The sequence below is a fragment of the Meriones unguiculatus genome, chromosome 9, assembly GCF_030254825.1.
Source record: "Meriones unguiculatus strain TT.TT164.6M chromosome 9, Bangor_MerUng_6.1, whole genome shotgun sequence".
NCBI lineage: Eukaryota > Metazoa > Chordata > Mammalia > Rodentia > Muridae > Meriones > Meriones unguiculatus.
Genome location: NC_083357.1, coordinates 80,592,694 through 80,613,058, shown reverse-complemented (window position 1 = coordinate 80,613,058; position 20,365 = coordinate 80,592,694). Strand labels below are relative to the sequence as shown.

The following is a 20,365-nucleotide window of genomic DNA, read 5'->3' as shown; positions in this document are numbered from 1 at the left end:
TTGGGTTCATCCAAGAATCTACTGAGTGAATGAAAATTCATGTATTCATTTTGTGTGGGTTTTTTTGCATATAAAAACACAGTTAAATCATTATGAAATTATTTACCTGTTGGTCATAAAAAATGTATGATTGGAAATCAATTTAATACATGTACTCCAGATAGGTATACTATGAAGCCCTTCGAGGTTTTGAATAGTAATTTACTCCAATTAAATTAAGGTAAGAAGGGAAACTCATGAAAGAGGCTACAGGGGTGGTCGAATGATAAGAATACTGCCTTCTCTTCCAGAGGACCTATTTTCATATCTCAGGAGCCATATCATGCCTCAGAAGTATTTCTAACTCCGGTTCCAGGGGATCCAATGTCCTTTTCTGACTTCCTCTGGGAATACATGTATACACATGGTGCATAAACATACACACAAATGAAACATCACTACACATATAATTAACTTCTTTTATTTTAAGAAAAGGAAACCTAAGCAAGTGACCTTAACCCCAATATTTACATAAATAAAATCTTATGTAACATCAATCAACATCCAAGTCCTTCTCATTTCAAAGTGATCAGGAGACAATGCAGGTACTCCTTTTCATTTCCACAGATCACATCTTACTACAAAAATGAAGGAAAACTGGCCATTACATAAGAACATCAGTGACATCCTTGAAGAGTTAATAGTGATTTAAGTTTGTAGGTATAAAGATTATTGATGGAGGTGTAGTTATGAAGTCTTAAATCCCTAGAAATACTTCCCTATATAAGAAGGTATAAGAGGGAGAGAGAATGGGGAAAGTAGATGTTAATATCAAGTTATAAAATGAAAAAAAAAAGTGACCGGTGTTTGAAGAAGATAGTGGTATTTTACTGGTGGTTCTTGGAAGTATGCCAGAGGCCTGGGTCCTCATTTTTGTTTAAATCTGACCAAAATCTAGAGTCTGTGATCTTGCTTTGTGAAAACAAAAAGTTAAATACATCATTGCAAAAAAATAGGTTATGAAGGTCAGATATTGGTCAGATATTGTAGAATTAAAGCACATATTCCCTTATGAAGTAGAGTTAACAGAGCAGTAAAAGCAGATCTTTGTAAATCTTCATAAAAATTAAAGGCAGCATGTTGGTTTTTCTAATTAAATTTTTATTTTTATATTAATTTTAGTTTATTTACTTTGTATCCCAGCGGTAGCCTCTTCCCTCATTCCCTCCCAATGTCACCCTCCCTTCCTCATCTCCTCCTTGCCTCTCTCTAAATCCATCGATAAGGGAGGACATGTTGGTTTTAATCAGAAATTTTCTGCATTGGCCTGGGCATTTGAACACTTGGTCTCTTACAGATAATGCTTTTTTGGAGAGGCAGTGCAGCCACATTGGAGAAAGAATGTCAGTGGGAATAGGGTTTGAATGTCCAGTTTATTCTTTCTGCTTTGTGCTTGTGTGTGAAGATGTTTCTCAGCTCCCATCTCCAGACACGATGTCGGCCATGCTTTCCAACTGTGATGGATTCATTCTGCTGGAGCTAGAAGCCAAAATAAACTTACCTACAAGTTGTCTTGGTCATGCTAGTCTTGGTATTTAATTCAGAAAGAGAAAAGTCATTCTTGTTAAAGTTGCTATCAGAGAGCGAACTGTTTCTGTGAAAAACTGACCATGTTAATTTTTTTGAGGAATGAGGAGGGTTTGAAACTTTGGACTGGAAACCTGGTGGAGTGCTATCAGTGCAGGTTGCTGCTGCATTCTCTAGTATGAGCCTGGATGAGAGTAATGCCGCCAGCAATGTAGAAAGTGGAGGCCCAGCTCAAAAGGCTTCATTAACAACTGTACTAGAGGCCATTTGTGTGATATTTTGGGATAGAATCTGGCTGCTTTCTGCTCTTTCTCAAAACCTTTCTAAGGCTAAATTGAAAATTAATAAACCATTTTTCTCCCTTTTTTGTGGAAGATGTTTCAATACAGCATTAGATGGAATCTATGTCACTTATGACTGATAATGCTTATAAAGATCTATAATGAAAAGAGAAATGGAACAAAAAGAAATACAAATGTAAAGCATGGATTGAACAGGAGCATTCTGAGCCTCAATGCTGAATTCAGAGTATGTGCTAAAAAAAACCACTGTAACTGTTAAGGGGATTAGCAAAATTAAGGAGGAGACTTTTACTTTGTACAGGAACAAGGGGAAGAGTACACTGTCGGGGGAGGGCACTACTGGCACAAATTTCTATGACCAAAAAAAAAAAAAAAAAAAAAGTTTGTTTTTTGTTTTTTTTAATCTTATATTTCTATGTCACAAGCCATCAACAAAGTTACCCAAGCAGGAGCCTAAGTCAGGAAAATGGAGGCAGGAATTGATGTGGAGACCTTGGAAGAACTTTACTTACTGAACTGCTCCCATGGCTTGCTCAGCTCGCTTTTTATTCAGTACAGACCCACAGACCCAGGGCTGGTAGCACTCACAATATTTTGGGCCATCTTTTGTCAATCATTAATCAAGACAATCCATTCCCACAGACACACCCATGAGCCAACGATGATGGCAATTCCTCAGTTGAGATTCCCTCTCAGGTGTTTTTATTTTTTGTGTCAAGGTGACAGAAAGCTAAGCACTACAGTTAACATCTTCAAAACAAATCTGGAGATAGAGAATAAGTGGAAAAAGCATGTAGAGTTTATAAAAGAAAAATAGTATAAAATTTAAAGCACCAGGGCTATGAAATCCAAAACCAGAGTAGATGCAGACCAACTGCAGAAAGTTGCAGCAAATTATCGGTATTAGGAATAGGCTACCTTCATATGGGTTTTGTTCAGAAAGGCTCCAAAAGGCCTCTGAATGATATAGGTCTTTGCCTAGATATTATGTCACTATGCTGAAAAATAAGTTTGAATGATAAAGCATTCTCCCTAACATAAAGCTTCCCTGATCTTGAAGGTCTATGTAGGCTTCTGGATGGTGACACATGAACCTAGTGGTGCAAAAATTAAAGGGTAACCAAACATACCCTGGGTTTGAAGCCAGCTTCACAGAAAGAATTCATGTCTCTTACTATAAGCCTAATTAAAAAATATGGTGGAGGGAGCACAATACTGTTATATTGTTAGCTTGACATAGTTTTAAGCAGGGACGTGGAATTGCTGCCCTATGTTTTGTATCCATTGGTGTTTCCATAGTTCTCACACGGTTAAGCCCAACCCAGTGGTAATACAGAACTCCCTGATTACACTAATTCCTTCACAAAACCAAACCAAAAATCATGAATCCGAGAAAGGAATGGATTGGGGAAAGGATGGAAAATAATAGACATACAAAGAAGGTAGCATATAAGAGTAAGCAGAAGGCATTATATACTTGCGTGCTTCCTGCAACACAAAAAGAAACTTGTAGAAAGGAAGGAAAACAAATACATAGACAACTGTAGGTTTTTCCTCACTAAAGTATGGCACTAAGTAACAGAAATTCTAGTGGAAGAAAGATAGTAGAAAAAAAATTATAACTATGAATAACTGAGCTCAAAAGGTTTTTGGAAAGATAAAGTTATATTCAAGCTTGTAAACTGCTATATTTCATTGGGTATCAGATAAAATATAAAAGTGACACAGACATGATCTTCTAATGGTGGAATACTGAGAATGCTGAAGGACGTATCAATTTCTGTTCTAGGTGGTGCTCTGCAGTGCTGCTTTGGGTAGTTCCTGCTCTCTGGCCAAAGGCCAGGATGAGGCACAATAATGGCACTTGCTAAATTCCCTCTGACCAGTCATCTCTAGGACATGTGAGCTTTGTAGGCAACAGTGATAATTGCTGTGAACAGCAAGATTTCTTGAAACCCCAAACCCTTGTAGCTTGATTTCTGGGTGCATTCTTATTGCTAAACTGTGGAAGAAGCCAAAGTTTTGTAATACACAGAAAACTCTAGCACATTGACTCAGTTTATGTTTCCGAGGACAATACAAGTTTCTTGATTATTTCATTGTTTAATACACATTTTTTTCCTACACTTGCTGTGTGTTTGTGCTTCTTCCTATTCAAGCATCAGAGTGATTGAGCAATTTCTACAGTTCTGCTGGATTTTCTGTTTTGTATGACCTTCTATAATATTTTCTGAACAATTTCTTTTAGTAAGTTACACTAACACCTTTATCTCCTAAAACAATAGACTCCTGTACTAAATTAACAACTATTCTAACAATGCTAAATATTTAATATAGAACTTTCAGCTCTTACAAATCAGGAGAAAGAGAATTATCGGTAAAGGAAAATGAAAATTTTCCATGAGTGACCCTAAGAGCAATGAATAAGATAGTAATTTTTTAAAAAGATAATTAATTTATTCTTTGACTTAGAAGATATGGTATAAACCTTAAAGGCAACGCTGTTGCTTAAATTCACTTCTTGGTGACCATAAGAGTGAAGATAGTGTTTCAGCTGCTTGCTGTGCATCTGTGGTGTCCCAAAGTCTTAAAAACAGCAAAATTTGTTCTTTCTCAAGCCTTAAATCTATTTCTGTTCCAAATTTTATTGACCTTAGGTATAAGAAATTTCTGTGCTTTTAAGGGATGACTTTATTAGATCCAATCCATATTTTAATAATTTGGAATATTTTAGGGCTTTAATCTTAGTTACATTTGAAAAACTCACATTTTTCTCACACAATGTATCATAAAAATATTCCAGGGATTAGGACTTGGAAACTCTTTGTGATAGGGACCATACTGTCTAGTTGCAAAATAAATGCATAAGCAAATTATATAATAGTTGCATAATAATATTTTATTTTTATTATTAAATTTAATACAGTTAAAATTAAATTTATTAAATATCAAATATATTAGAATATTGTAAAGCTTGTGTGCATACATATACACGTTGAAAAATACCAACAGTATATATATTTAATGATAAAGAATAAATATTTTTCTGAATTTAAGTGTAGTGGATGCCTTCTCAGAAGCATCAGTTTCATAAATTTTATATTATTGGACACATTCATTCTTGTTAAAAGCACGGAAAATAACCTTAAAATGTAATTCTCTTCAACAAAGCCTTAATTTCTGTTAAGTTGCTATACTTTGTATAGACAATTTTTGTTTTTGTTGCTATTTGATTATTTCCTTTTACCCCAGGAAATCACTAGGATCTACAAAATTATATAGTTCTGCAGTAACTGACTGGTTTTATTTTTTTTCCTACTTTTTGTTGTTACCAACCATTAGATGGAAAGTAAATAAAACATCACCTCTAATAGAATAATGGTATGCTTGATATCAGTCTATGAATAAAATTTCTTTAAACACAGTTTTGGGAAAGCAAATAGTGAGAAAGAAATGAATTAGTTAATTTATGGGTAAGTAAAATAAGTACCTATGATTTAGTATGTTGTGGTTTAACATGCCCAAGAAGTTATTTATCAAACCTCCTATCTTTATTTCTGTAAGTACAACAAATTTTTATGTTTGCATGGTATGTTATATCTAATACCTCATATAAATTAATTAGATTAAAAGCATAATTGAATAAATAACGTTTTTGTAGTTAAGGAGTGATAGTTCACAAAATTCATTGGCACATGTGTCTTCACATATGCCAAATTGAAAACTATCTGTCAGGTATTCCATTGGGTTCAGCGTATCTTCAACATAAAGTCCGAACAAAGATGATTTTCTGTGGCCCTGTGATGTACATCTGTGGAAGAATTAATAAATATATTCATTCAAGAGCAGCACATATGCAAATAATAATAATAACATTATGCTACATAATAAAGTACCTGGGTCATTGGTATTCTTTTAAAATTCTCCTGCTTTTTTGAAATCATGGGTATAATTATATCATTTCCCCTTCATGTCCATCCCTCTAAAGCCTTTCACATATCTCTCCTTGCTTTCTTTCAAATTCATAACCTCTTTTAAAGTTAATTGTTGTCACATACATATACATATATGTATACAGATGATTTCTATTCTTAAATACATACTGCTCAGTCCACATAGAATTAATTGCATGCTTTCAGAGCTGACCATTTGGTATTAGATAATTAACTGATGTGCTCTTCCTGGTGAAGACTGTATCTCCAGCTCTCAGTATTCCTTAGTTGTTCATAGTTCTCTGTGAAAGTCTGAGGCCTTATGATAGTTCCCTCATCCATATTAGTATGCTTATTACTTCATGCCTTCTGTTCAGCTCATGTTAATGCATTCAAATTGATGAAACTTCATGGGCAAAACTTCTGACATTTTTATGAGACACCATCCCAAAGCAAACTCCCTGGTCCTCTACAATCATTCTATCTTTGTTCCATAATATTTTCTGAGCTTTAGGTGAGGATTGTTGTGTAAACGTATCAATTTAAAAAAAAAGGGGGGGAGGTTGGGGTTCTGGGTCAAATGACAAATATCCAGAATGTAGTTTGGAGTTTTGCTGGTTGGATTAATAAAGTAGTGGTTGTAGGTTCTTTTCTAAATTCCGTGACTTCACTAGCCCTGGGTAGTTGACTAAGTCCAGAACCAGGCATGTTTTTCTTCCTGTTGAGCAGGTCTTAAATACAATCATAGAGCTGTTGGTTACTAGCAAAGATGTGTGTACCACCGTTGTGCCCTTAGGGGTATAGTGCCAATGTCGTCATTGTTGTAGCTCATAGGAATCATAGCTTGGTAGGCCCCTTGGATGCTTCTCTCCTTTGGAAGCTTCTGGGACCATAAAAAGTACTCCTCAAGAAGAAGATGTCCATGCCAATTCAATCTCAGGGGCATATGGGCCCTATATATAAAGTACATGGTGACTTCAGCAACAGGCATTTACCTTTCACATTGAGCTGCAATCTATTGATCTTATACATTGAGCTGCAACCATGGGCAGTAACTATAACCCATAATGTTTTGAGACTCTTTTGGACAACCCCATAACAATGCTCAGTGTTAGAGTAATTTATTAAACTGTCTTTGTGCTTTTGAAGGAGTATTATCAGCCCAGAGATCATTGGTATTCTTAATAAGACCTACATTTTTCTAATGGTCTTGGGACAGCATACAATTGCCCCAGGTTAGTTGGGTGATTTATAGATTCTGGTCCATCCCAGCATGCCCAAGGCAGGGGCAATTCCTGCCTGGCAAGCATCTATTGGTCAAGATGCTACATTTTGAATCGATTGGCTATAGGAAGGTTCCCAGACCATTAATGATACCCTCCCCTAGGGGGAGGGTCTAGTTTCCTAGCAACTGTATCTCTAGTGGGTGGGGAAAGAATGCAGCAAGGTAGCTCTCCCCTCAGGAAATTTACTAACTGCTATACCACACCTACTCTACATAGTCTTAACGATCTTTGCTTATCTTTTGGTCTCCCATTTCCCCCTTTCCCATGATCATTTGAAGACCCAATTGGGTCTTCCAGATATGACCCCTTGTATCTTATAGATTTATCTTTTTATAATGGGATTTGGGGTCCCTTCAGGGTGGATATAGGGGTAGTAAGCCAAGGAGAACTATTATAGTGTCTCTCTAGGCTTTTAGCCCGGTTACTACAATATTAGTTTCCATTTCAGCTAAGCAGATGCCCAAGATAATAGCTAATGTCACGGAGCCCCTTTTGACTTAGCATTTCAGCCTGCTAGAGGGGATTTGGGGGAAGATCCGTCTTCTGGAGCTTCTTCGATGCTGACCTTTGGGCTACTAAGGGAACAGGACAGGAGCCTACCACAGAGGGCCTCTGAAAGCAGATACCCCAACTTTGGGCAGAGCACAGGGAATCTTTTGGAAGAAGGGGAGATAGAAAGACCTGGAGGGGACAGGAGCTCCACAAGGGGACAACTGAGCAAAAATACCTAGGCCCCTGGAGGGTGTGCAGAGACTGATACTCCTACCAAAAACCATGCACAGAGAGGACCTAGATGATGCCGTTGTTAAGGTGCAGTCCATAGGCAGCTCAGTCTCTAAGTGGGTGTCCTAGTAAGGGGAGCAGGGGCTGTCACTGACATGAACTCGGTGGGTGGCTGGTTCTTTGATCACCTCCCCATGGGGGTTGGGAGCACAGCCTTACCAGGCCACAGAGGAAGATGATGTAGCCAGTCCAGATGAGACCTGATAGGCTAGGGTCAGATGGAAGTGGAGGAGGACCTGCCCCACACCATTATTAGACTAGGATAGGGGCATAGGGAGAGAAAAGGGAGGGAGGGTGGCACTGGGAAGAGACAAGGGAGAGGGCTACAGCCAGGATATAAAGTGAATAAACTGTAATAAATAATAAATATTTTTTGAAAAAGAGTAATAATGATTCCATGAGCTTTTGTCTAGCTTTATAGGCAAATTAGCTAACTTTACAAGATCTGTGTTTTCACTTCTCACAAATGCTAATAAAATACCATTTTCCCATCCACATTTGTAAAGATCAGATAATAGGAACATTTTCACAAATTCTAAATAATTATGTTATTAGTCATTTGTAGTTAAATTATTAAAAATTCAGGTACTGTCAGCATATAAGAACTGTAGTCTAATTGACCCCTGAAACCTCTAATTAGACAACACTCCCAGTGAAGGGAGGGGAAACCAACCTACCCACAAAAACTTCGACCCAAAATTTACCCTGCCTACAAGATGTGAGGGAATGTCCAACCAATACAGGGCCCAACCTGAGACCCACCCAACGGAAGAGAGCTAACCCTTAACAATGTTAACAATACTCTGCTATGCTTTCAGACAGGAGCCTAGTGTAGCTGTCCTCTGAGAGGCTTCCCCCAGCAAACAGATCCAAACAGATGCTGAGACTCACAACCAAACATTGGATGGGAAGCAAGAAGTCTTTTGCAAGAGTGGGAGGAAGGACAGAAGAACATGGAGGGGACAGGAGCTCCACAAGAAGACCAACAGAGCCAACTAAGCAGGGCCCAATGGGTATTGCAAAGACTAAAACTCCAACCAAGGACCATGCATGCATCGACTGTCGGGCAGCTTGGACTTCAAGTGGGTCCTCTAGCAAGGGTAGGGCCTGTCTCTGACAGAGACTCTGTGGCTTTTTTGATCACCTCTCTTTGGCAGGGCTGCCTTGCTAGTCCATAGCAGAAGAGGATGCCCTCAGTCCTGATGCGACTTGAGGTGCTGGAAGGGGAGCTCCCGTTTTTCTGAGGAGTAGGAAAGGCAGGCTATGGGGAAAAGAGAGGAAGGGTGGGATAGAGAGGAGAGGAAGGAGGGGTCTGGGATCAGGATGTAAAGTGAATAAATTAATGAATGAATAAATAAATAAAAAGAATTATAAACACATCCCTATAAAATATACAGTAGAAAAGATACAGTAACTTACAAAAAAGATACAGTAATTTATATATTAAGAATTTATTTGTTTATTTTATTTCCAGCATTGAGGACTGAACCCAGGCTCCAGAAAAGATCTACTACTCAGCTTTCTCTCCAATACAACTTGCAATGGCTAATCTCTTGACTATCCCATTTATCATCAAGAGTTCTAAATGTTTGAAAACATGCTTTCTGAGTTGATATTTTTATTGATCTATCCATTGTTTTATATATTTGAAAATGTCTTGCTTCTGATTATATATCTATATATATACACTTGGTTGAAAATAACTAATACTTTTCTTCTGTTTGTTTTTTAAGTTGTTTACTTCTTAATCTGTGACAATAGAAGGTTATAAAGAGCACAGACACACACTCAAAATATCACATGACAATTTACACAAACATCTGTCAAATGTAAGGTTAGAATACTCACTTCTTGAAGAAAATGTATACCAATTAGCAGCAGAATTCTGCTGCCAATTGCATGATTTGGGCAGGAGGATTTGACATGCCTCTTCATTATGGGCAGGGCATTTTTACGTGTTACTTCTGCTGAAGGTTTTCCTGACGATTTTATTTTTTTTCACATTATTTTGATTATATATATGTATATATATGTATGTATAGTTAAAATTAACATTTGCCTGACTACATAATAAGCACATTATCAAAATTTATTGCTTAATCTAGCTAATGGTCATTCTATTTATTGTAAAGCATTAATGAATACTGGTATTTTTGAGTTTGTAGAGAGAATTTGCTAGAAGTCATATGTAGTTAAAATCTTGAAGCTATAATACTTTTTGGATGTTACTATGTTTTTACAAATCACAAAAATTTTAATAGCTCAATAACAATTTTTAGGATTCAAAATAAATAATGATAATTTATATTTGTCTTAGGATGTGAATGCCTTGATATCAATTATTACTATTATATTTTCAAAATGTGTTTCACTCATAGCTTCCTTTCTTTTTGTTTTTGACAGTGTCTCAATATCTGACCCTCCTTGAATCTCCATATATAGACGAAATTTCCTGTGAACTCAAAGAAATCTGCCTGCTTTTGACTCCTGAATGCTAAGATTAAAGGTGTATGTAACACACCTGAAGCTAGTCAGTACTTTTTATAACAAGAAATATCCAACAAAACACATTGGATTATGCTAGTGTTTCTATAGAATTCATTTTTCTCAATTAGTGAGACACCCATCCTGTCATTTTTATACCAGAACATTATTCTTTTGAATGAATATGCAAGATATAAAATATGACAATAAATATGCTGTCAGCTATGTAACTACCTCCTTTTCTGTACATTGTTATATACATATATATGTGTGTGTGTTTAACTTTTAAAAATTGAAATTTTAAAACATATTTATACATTTGAAGAAGAATGTATAAAGAATTTTTTTATATTTAATATTTAAATTTCACATGAACTTGGAAGAAATTAACTGACTATTCAAAAAAATTAATATTACTAAGTAGTTCTATCCAGCTGAAAATTAGGGAAATAATACCTTTAAAAATGGCATGTATAACAATAAAGAAAAAAATATGGAAATATTTAAGAATTACAGAGACAATGGCAGATAAAAATTAACTGTAATACCTAAGGATTTTAAATTTAAAAATTGCTACTGTCTTAGGTTTTCTATTGCTACAACAAAACCTCCGTGACAGAAAATCAAGTAGAGGAAGAAAGGGTTTATTCTGCTTACACTTCCGTCATAATCCATCACTGGAGGAACCAGGACTAGAACTCAGGCAGGCTGGAACCTGGAGGAGGAGCTGACTCGGAGGCCATGGAGGGCGTTCCCAGTAGCTTACTCCTGTGGCTGCTCATTTTGCTTTCTTCTAGAACCCAGTACCTCAGCCCAGGGATGTCACCACCCTCTCCATGTTTCCCTCATTGATCACTAATAAAGAGCGATGTTACAGCTGGACCTCACAGAGGCATTTCCTCAACTGAAGTTTCTTCCTCTCCCATGACACTAGGTTGTGCCAAGTTGATGTAAGTCCACCCAGCACAGCTACAAACGATAGTAATGGTTTAGTATGGAGTGCCTGTCATCCACAATTGGTGGCATTGTTTACAGGTTATGGAAGAAATCGGTGAACCACCACTGAAAATGGATCTCTGAGGGTGGGTCTCAAAGATTTAGCAGAGTGAGGGGGGAGATGTTACAACCAAATTCCAGATTTAATGTAACTCATATCACACTTACTTATTAGCATTTCTGGTTCAGCTTCAGCCTCCGCGTCTTCCTTGCCTTGATGTGTTGCAACAATTAATTCAAATGGCGAACCCGCAATAAATTTCTTCTCCTAGAATATCTTTGCTGTTTTTGTTAGGTCAGAGTAACAAAAAATATTTCTAATACAAGAGGATAGCTGGATAAAATAACAAAATTCAAATGCATATTGATGATTAAACGCAAAAGGAATCATTTCTTGGTATGTCTTTTAACTTGTTTTATTGTTTCCATTATCCTTATGAGGTTAATTCCATTTGTCACTGAACAGTGAGTTCCACCAATTTTAGCATGGTGCTTTATGCACTATACGTAAGTCATCCATAGAATGACTTGATGTTTTTTACTGTCTAAGATGTGCTGTGTCAATTAATCAAATTCTTTTCTTATTTTAAAAGAAATAACGAAGAAAACGTTATTGTTCTGTTCATTAGCTTTATTTTTGTATTAAAACCAGTTTATAGAATATTAAATTGTATTAAACAAGAGCATTTTATGTTAAAAAGTTTTAGTTGCATTTCCTACGGTTTTAGTCAGTATAATAACAGTATTTACATATTTTATTGTACAGACATTTTCTCTTGTAAGAATACTGCTTGAGTTGTTTTTTTTTTTTATTTGAATCACGATTCATTGAATGACATGTTTGGGACATGAAATGAAAACATTTACATTATGAACTGTTTTCACATACATTTAGGAATATACTTTTATTTTGGAAGCTAAAAAAAAGACATTATTAGTATAAGTTTAACATCCCTGCAATTAAATATTAGACTCTGATAATGACATTAAATAAGTACAATGGAACTCAATAATGACTTCCATATGCAGTAGAATCTATACACACTGGTATGTGAGATCTGAAGAAAATATGTTTGTTTCTTTCTGTTTGTCTGTCTAGTTTGTTTGTTTCTCTAAACAGGTTTCCTCTGTGTAGCCCTGGCTGTCCTGAAACTCACTCTGTTGACTAGGCTGGCCTCAAACTCAGAGATCCAATTGCTCCTGCTGGGCATGAAAGGCATGTGCTACTATGGCCTTGCAAAATGTAAATTTTTTTTAAACATTTTTTTCAATTTAATAATAATAATAGCATATATAATATAATAATTATTATTATTACTATTATGTTTGTTTTTTAAAAACAGGGTTTATCTGTGTAGCTGGCTATGACTGTCCTGGGATTAGGCTGGGCCTTAAAGACACAGGAATCTGTCTATCTCTGCCTCCTCAATGCTAGGATTAAAGGCTTACACCATAACACTGAGCTAGTATTTTTAATTATAAGTCCAATATATATCATAGTGAATTGGCCCAATATTACATCTTTCTGACAGATTTTTTTTATTGATTTTGTAAGGGTAAAATTATTCTTTAAATTCAACTGTGAGAATTATGGTAGTTAAAATATTCTTAATAATAGACTGAATTTTTAGTGTGTTTTATTTCATAACTCAAATATTGTTTAATAAAAAATAATTTTTAAGCTTAGTGGAAAAAGATAAAGTAAATAGAAATATGACTTAGGATGAATTTCCAACTTCTAAGCACACCAAAGCCATTTCATGCAATTTTCAGATGTCATTTTGGAAAGACAGTAGACTATGTCCCCAATTATATTCCTTTTTTTTTTTTTTTCAGGCAAGGGTTTGCAATTAGTAGAATGTATGACGAGGTGTAATCAAAGATTAGAATTTTTTAATTAAATAGGGCCTTTTGTGACTAGCCATTTGACATTAATTACTGTTTTAGTTGAATTCCTTTTGATTTGTAAAGAGCCCAGAGTATCACAAAAATTATATTGCATCATAGAAATTGTTGGTAATTAAAACAAAGGCTTTACTGCATCAGCCCATCACACATCTTAAAAAATAACATCATTTTAAATGTTAATGGCTTCCTTAGATAAACAGACTAGAGGGTTTTGAAGGAAAAAATAACAGATGGCATGTCAAGCCAGTTGCTTTGGATGGACAGTTTGAAGGTTGTTAATTGTAATGATTTATAAGGTGTTTTCAAATGTGCAGCCACACTTTTTGGGAGCTAACTAATGGTGAAAGGTATACCTGCAGTTCTACAGGCTCCACACCCGGTGGGAATCATAAACCCAACTCACACCACAGCTGTAGCTAGAGATCATCCGTCAAATTCATTGCTAAAGAGACTGACCTAGGAGTTCAAGCTGTGTTTTCATTTCTGGACTCCTGGAGAATGAAATGTAAGTTAAAACTCTTTGTAAGAGCTCTGGATTAAAACAGTATATTTGTAGTAAAAACTGCCACTCATTTCTGTGAATAGGATTTATACAAGGTGTTTACCTTAAAAGGACGGAGTAATATTAGAAGGATTCACATTGATTTTGATACCAGTGAACCTGTTCTTCTAAAAAAAGTGTATCTACACACCAATACAATTTATTTTATTATAATGTGCTGTCTTTATGTAAAATGTGTGGTTTAATACTGCAGTTACTACAGCTACACAGATGTAGACACTGATATTTTCTTTATTTGTGACAAAAGAATCACATATATTCAAATCCTGGGTGCCTTATAATAAAAGATATTTATTTTTAGTACAATTTACCTTACGTTAGGGTTATGGTCTGTCAACAAAATAAAACTAATTGGCCTGAAAATGGAGGTGACTGTGCCCCATAACTTCATTAGCCGTGTACACAATACAGCTGAGCCACATGCATGGCCATAGAAATAATAAAACAACTTTATGAAGAAGGAACATGAATCACTGAAAACTGAAACATGTTGCAATTAATTTCATATTCCTCTCATTATGTGCAGATTCCAGTTAGCTAGATTTGCTGACTATAGTTGTCCCAAAATGTCTTTTTAAAATTTTTTGAGATTACAATTAATTAAAATATTTCTCCTTTCCCTTTCCTCCCTTCAAACACTTCACTCGAACATTCTCGCTCTCTTGCAAATTCATGGTGTGGGCTTCTTTTTCACTAACTATTTTTAATTCATGCACATAAATGCACACATACATGCAAACATCTACATATTCCTAAATATAAAATCTTCGGTTTATTTGTTACTTGTATGTATATTTTCAGGGCTGCCCACTTGGCACTAGACAAACAATTTGTATGTTAGTGCCTGAGGGACCACCTCGCCCTTTCCAAGCTTTGACAAGAGTTCTTTCTGTGAGGAGGGAACCTCAAAGGCTTTTCCTCTGTGTTTTGCCATGTTGGTGCCATCCTTGTTCATCTCGTGTTTTCATTCCATCTTTTACAAGGTTCGTTGAACCTAGGTGCCAGAGTGTTTTTAGATGTATTCATTGGGACTACGCTCCATAACTTTGCAGTTTGTTTGGTATGTTTTCCGTACTGGTCTCCATATGTTGCAATGAGAAATTTCCATGAAGACTGTACTTATCTGTGGGTAACAACTCTCTAATTGGATTTAATAGCCTCTCAGCAAGAGGGAGACCATGCCTGGTACTGGAAATCTAGCTCAGCTAGCGAAGTTACAGTTACTGGAGGAGAAACTGTTACTATTAATTTCCTATAGCAGTAGACCCCTATGGGAAACTATAACCATTGTCCTCATGCCCAAAATGTCTTTTTAAATTCTATTTTTAATTTTTAGCTTTTTCCAAAACGTACTAAAGGAAATAATTTTAAGAAATAACAGAAAAGACTTAACTTATATTAGCAATTGGGGCTACTTTAATGTTATTGAAAAAATTAAACACAAAAAAATGGAGTATAGAGCTAAACAGAGAATTCTCTCAACAAAGAGATATAGAATGGCAGAGAAACACTTAAAGAAATGCTCAAAGTCATTAATCGTCATGGAAATGTAAATTAAAATTACCCCGAGATTCCATTTCATATCCATCAGAATGGCTAAGATCAAAAACTCAAGTGACAACACATGCTAGAGAGGATGTGGAGAAAGGGGAGCCATTGCTGGTGGGAATGCAAACTTGTATAACAACTTTGGAAATCAATCTGGAGCTTTCTCAGACAATTAGGAATAGTGCTTCCTCAAGATCCAGCCATACCACTCCTATGCCTATATCTGAAACATGCTCAAGTATACAACAAGGACATTTGCTCAACCATGTTTATAGCAGCTTTATTCATAATAGCCAGAACCTGGAAACAAACTAGATGTCCCTCAACTGAAGAATAAATACAGAACTTGTGGTACATTTACATAATTGAATACTACTCAGTTATTTTTGTAATTTTAATTTTAACTTTTTTATATTAATTATAGATTATCACTTTGTATCCCATCTGTAGCCCCCTCCCTTACCACTCAGCTATTAAAAAGAAGGAAACCATAAAAATTTCAGGCAAATGGATGGAACTAGAGAAGATCATCCTGAGTGAGGTATTCCAGAAGCAGAAAGATTCTCATGGTATATACTCACTTATAAGTGGATATTAACCATTACATAGGATAAACATATAAAAATCTACAGACCTAAAGAAGCTAAACTATGGGGTTGGGGATTTAGCTCAGTGGTAGAGCGCTTGCCTAGCAAGCACAAGGCCCTGGGTTCGGTCCTCAGCTCTGGAAAAAAAAAAAAGATAAAAGAAGCTAAACTACAAGAAGGACCCTAGGGAAGATGCTTAATTCTCATTCAGAAGAGAAAAAAAGGATAGACACTGGAAACAATAGAAGAGAGGTTACAGGACTGGAGCCAACCACAGAGGTCCTCTAAAAGACTCCAACCAGCAGGGGATCAAAACAGATGAAGAGACTTACAGCCAAACTTTGGACAGAGCTCATGAATCTTAAGAAAGAAGGGGGATATAAAAGGACCCAGAGCAGACAGGAGTCACACAAAGAGATGGACAAAGCCAAAAGGAATCAGGATCCAGGGAAGACTACAGAGACTGATGCATCAACCAAAGACCATACATAGAGAAGACGTAGACCTCCTGCTCAGATGTAGCCCACAAACAACTCAGTCTCCATGTAGGTTCCCTAGTAAGAAGAGAAGAGACAGTCTCTGACATGAACTCAGTTGCCTGCTTCTTGATCACTTCTTCCTGGTGAGGTGACCTAGCCAGGCCACAGAGGAAGAGGATACAGGCAGTCCTGATGGGACCTGATAGGCTAGGGTTAGATAAGAGGACTTACCCTATCAGTGGACTACAGGAGATGGATGGGGAGAAAAAGGGAGAGACAGTGAGATGGAGAGAACATGAGGGAGAGGGCCTCAACTGAGATACAAAGTGAATAAATTGTAAATAACAACAACAATAATAATAATAATAATAATAAAATAGAGCTAATAATTGGAAATGCATTTGTACACTAAGTCTTGTAATATAGAGCAAGGGATTTATTCCTTTCCTCAGTATTCACTTGTGAATTCAATCAGCATCTGTACAGATCCACCTTTACCACAGATCTTCCTCCCCAAGTTGTTGGAGCCTATTTAGCTTTCTATCTGGTATTAGAATTGATGATGTAACTTCTTTCTCTATAGCTACAAATGACTGCAAATTTAAGTCCATAACACTTGCATCACAAAAAGTTTCACACCCCCCATTTGTTTCATAAAGATCTCCATATGGAAAGAAGTTTTTATCATTTCTCTTCCTTTTTGATTTGTCTAACTTTTCCCTCCACTTTCCATGTGTAGCACCAAATGTAAAAGTTCCCTTATTTTGAACATTATTTTTATATTAATGTCCCTTAATAGCAAACACATATCTTTGCTACCATTAATAACTGCTTTCAGGACTCAACCCATCAGGGTATCGAAGGAGATACTGAGACTTATAGCCAAACTTTAGGCAGAATGCAGGAAACCTTATGGAAGAAGAGGAAGAAAGACATGGAGCTCCACAGGGAGCAAATATATCTGGGCACAGGGGTCGTTTCTGAGACTGATTCTCCAACGAAGGACCATGCATGGATATAATCTAGAACCCCTGCCCAGATGTAGCCCATGGCAGCTCAGTATCCAAGTGTGTTTTCCTAGTAAGGGGAACAGGGACACTCTCTGACATGAACTCAGTGGCTGGCTCTTTGACCTCCCCATCCCAAAGGAGGAGCAGCCTTGCTAAGCCACAGAGGAAGACAATGGAGACAGTCCTGATGAGACCTGATAAACTAGGGTCAGATGGAAGGGGAGGAGGACCTCCCCTATCAGTGAACCTAGCAAGGGGCAGGGAGGAGATAAGGGAGGATGGGTGGGGATTGGAGGGAATGATGGAGGGGGCTACAGCTGGAATACAAAGTAAATAACCTGTAATTAATATAAAAAATAAAAATTTAGGAAAATAAAAGAAAGACCTGGAGGGTCAGGAACTGCATAAGGAGACTAATAGTGCCAAAAAACCTGGACCCACTGGGTCCTGCAGAGACTGATACCCCAACCAAGGACTATGCGTGGAGAGGAAGCCCATAGGCTTCTTAGTTTCCATGTGGGTTCCCTAGTAAGGGGAACAGGGACTGTCTCTGATATGAACTCAGTGGCTGGCTCCTTAACAGGCCACAGAGGAAGTTGATGCAGCCAGCCCTGATGAGATCTGAGAGGCTAAGGTCAGAAGAGGAGGAAGTCTTCCCCTAACAGTGGACTATGGAAAGGGCATAGGGGAAGAAGAGGGAGTAGGATGTAAATGGGAGTAGAGGAGAGATTGGACTACAGAGGGGATACAAAGTGAATAAATTGTAAGAAATAAATATTTTTTAAAAGGAAAGAAAAAACTAAGTTCTTTCAGGAATTTTAAGCTCTTATTCTAAGATAGTAGAAGAGTTTGTGGACTTCCTCAAGGGCATCATTGCCTGTTATGATTTTTTTTAATTTATTATTTCAAAATTGAGTAATAAGGATTGGGTGTTAATTAGACAAAGGGTGGACCTTTGATTGTTTAATTTTATTTGTCACCTTGATCAGATCTGGAATTAACAAAATTCAAGCTTCTCGGTACCTTGTACTTTCACGAATAAATTGAAATAGGAAGACTCACCTTAAATGTGGACAATAGTTTCTAGTGGGAGCCCAGATAAAGGAGAAGACATGTTTTTTTTGTTTTGTTTTATTTTGTGTTTGTTTGCCGTCATTCTCTCTGACAAGTTCATCTATCCTGTTACTGTTCCTGATGTGTGTTTTTAATACTCTTAGGGCCAACCTTAAGTTTCCAATTGGGATTGAAACCCTTCGCTTCTCAAGGTGTCCTTTCTGACTTCAATTCCAGATTGAGGCTGATGAGACATCACACCTCTTGAACTGCAAAAATATTAGGTTCCTGGCCTCTTTGATATGAGACAGCCATTGTTGGAGCACCTATATCATAATTTTGTAAGCCAATATAATATACCCTTTTAATAAATATCCATCCTATTGATTTTTTTTCCCTGGGGAGAGTAAATATTAAAAAATTTGCAACAGATAAAAAAGAAAATATTCAACTTTCTACAGAATTTGTGCAATGAGCTTAGGCTCTGGCTCCTGATTTTTTTAGATAAGACATAGTTTGGTATTTAATCTTTGGTTGAGAACATTTCCTTCTAAGTAAAGGTGAATGATTTTAGAGAGTTCTATGAGAGTAATGCTGCCTGGCACAGTCAGATAGAGACCAGAAACTGAGAAAAATGATTCATCTCAATGGCAAACATTATGTCTACTAATTTCTCTCCCTTTTCCCAGTGAAATAGGAGGGGAGATGTTGATAGCCTGACATTTTATTTATGTTGTTAACTTGTTCATGAGAAAAAAATAAAGTAAAGTTATAAAATTTTTTTTTTTAATTTAATTCTGTGTTCTTGAGATTGGAACACCATTTTGGCAGACTCAAGAAAGGCAGATTCAGACCAAACGTAAGCATGAAATACTGTATATTCATCATGAAGGAGCTAAAATTATTTTTCACAGATTACAGTTATAAAAGTAAAGGTACAAAACTGATTTAGTCAATGTTTTTAAACTCAGAAATATATCTCATTAAGGCCAATTAAACATAAAATCAATGATTATCAGAAAAATCTTGTTTACAATACTAATAATTAAGTCCCATTTTTTTTTCTTAGAAAATGTAGTTAGGAGACCTTAAAAATTAAAACTGCATTTGGCATTCTTTGCCTTGCTTATTTTTCTGTAGAGAGCCTATCAGTTAAAATGATGAATTTTAACCTTTTCCATTTCTCTCAGACAAGATGTAATTCATATTCTTCAGGCTTTTAGCAGCTGGCTCCTCATACTGATGAAGAAGTTATTGTTTTTATAATATTTACTAAGGTAGAGTTACTGAACCAACCTCAAGGACACATATTTTACTTTTAATATGCAAAATTCTGAGAATCCTTTGGGGGGAAAAACAGTGAGAAGAAAATACATTAAATTATGCAGCTAATTGTATGGTTTAATGAATTTGAATTAAGTCATAAAATATTATATTCAATACAATGTATGTGATGAATAGGAAATAAAAAGGTCATGGTGTCTAAGAATAGTAGGACCAAGAACTGGAATACTAATGGATCAAAAATGCTCTGTATAAAATGTCTTTTTTGCTCTGTGTCCCAATTTTGTTCTTTTCAAAGTGATTATTCTCAAAAGTATTCAATAAACTCTGTTTATTCAACTGATTTTTTTTAGTCTTCTGTGACTCCAAGAAAGTACAGCATTATGCTATATGTTGAAATCTGCTATTTTCAGAAATAATTAGTGAAATAATAATGTTCTGAACATTAATTATCTGAAAATACACGCCAAGCCCTGTAATTAAGAGCAGCTTCTTGACTCTTTTTTTTTTTTTTTTCTTTTACAGTGACAGGCATTGAAAGATGCTTCTTAGAAAATGTTGACTCATTTGGAATAAAGTTCTGCT

The 20,365-nt window shown here is 36.2% G+C and overlaps 1 long non-coding RNA gene across 2 annotated transcripts in view; it reads left to right on the top strand.

Annotated features, from left to right (window-relative positions):
• LOC132656520 (uncharacterized) overlaps positions 1-20,100 on the top strand; it is a 28,026-nt gene extending 7,926 nt beyond the window's left edge. Inside the window, exons 3-4 of one of the 2 annotated variants that reach the window (XR_009594280.1) lie at positions 8,688-8,969; positions 10,273-20,100. This is a non-coding gene — a long non-coding RNA (uncharacterized LOC132656520). The other variant, XR_009594279.1, reaches the window with a different exon arrangement.
• The last annotated feature ends 265 nt before the right edge of the window (positions 20,101-20,365 follow it).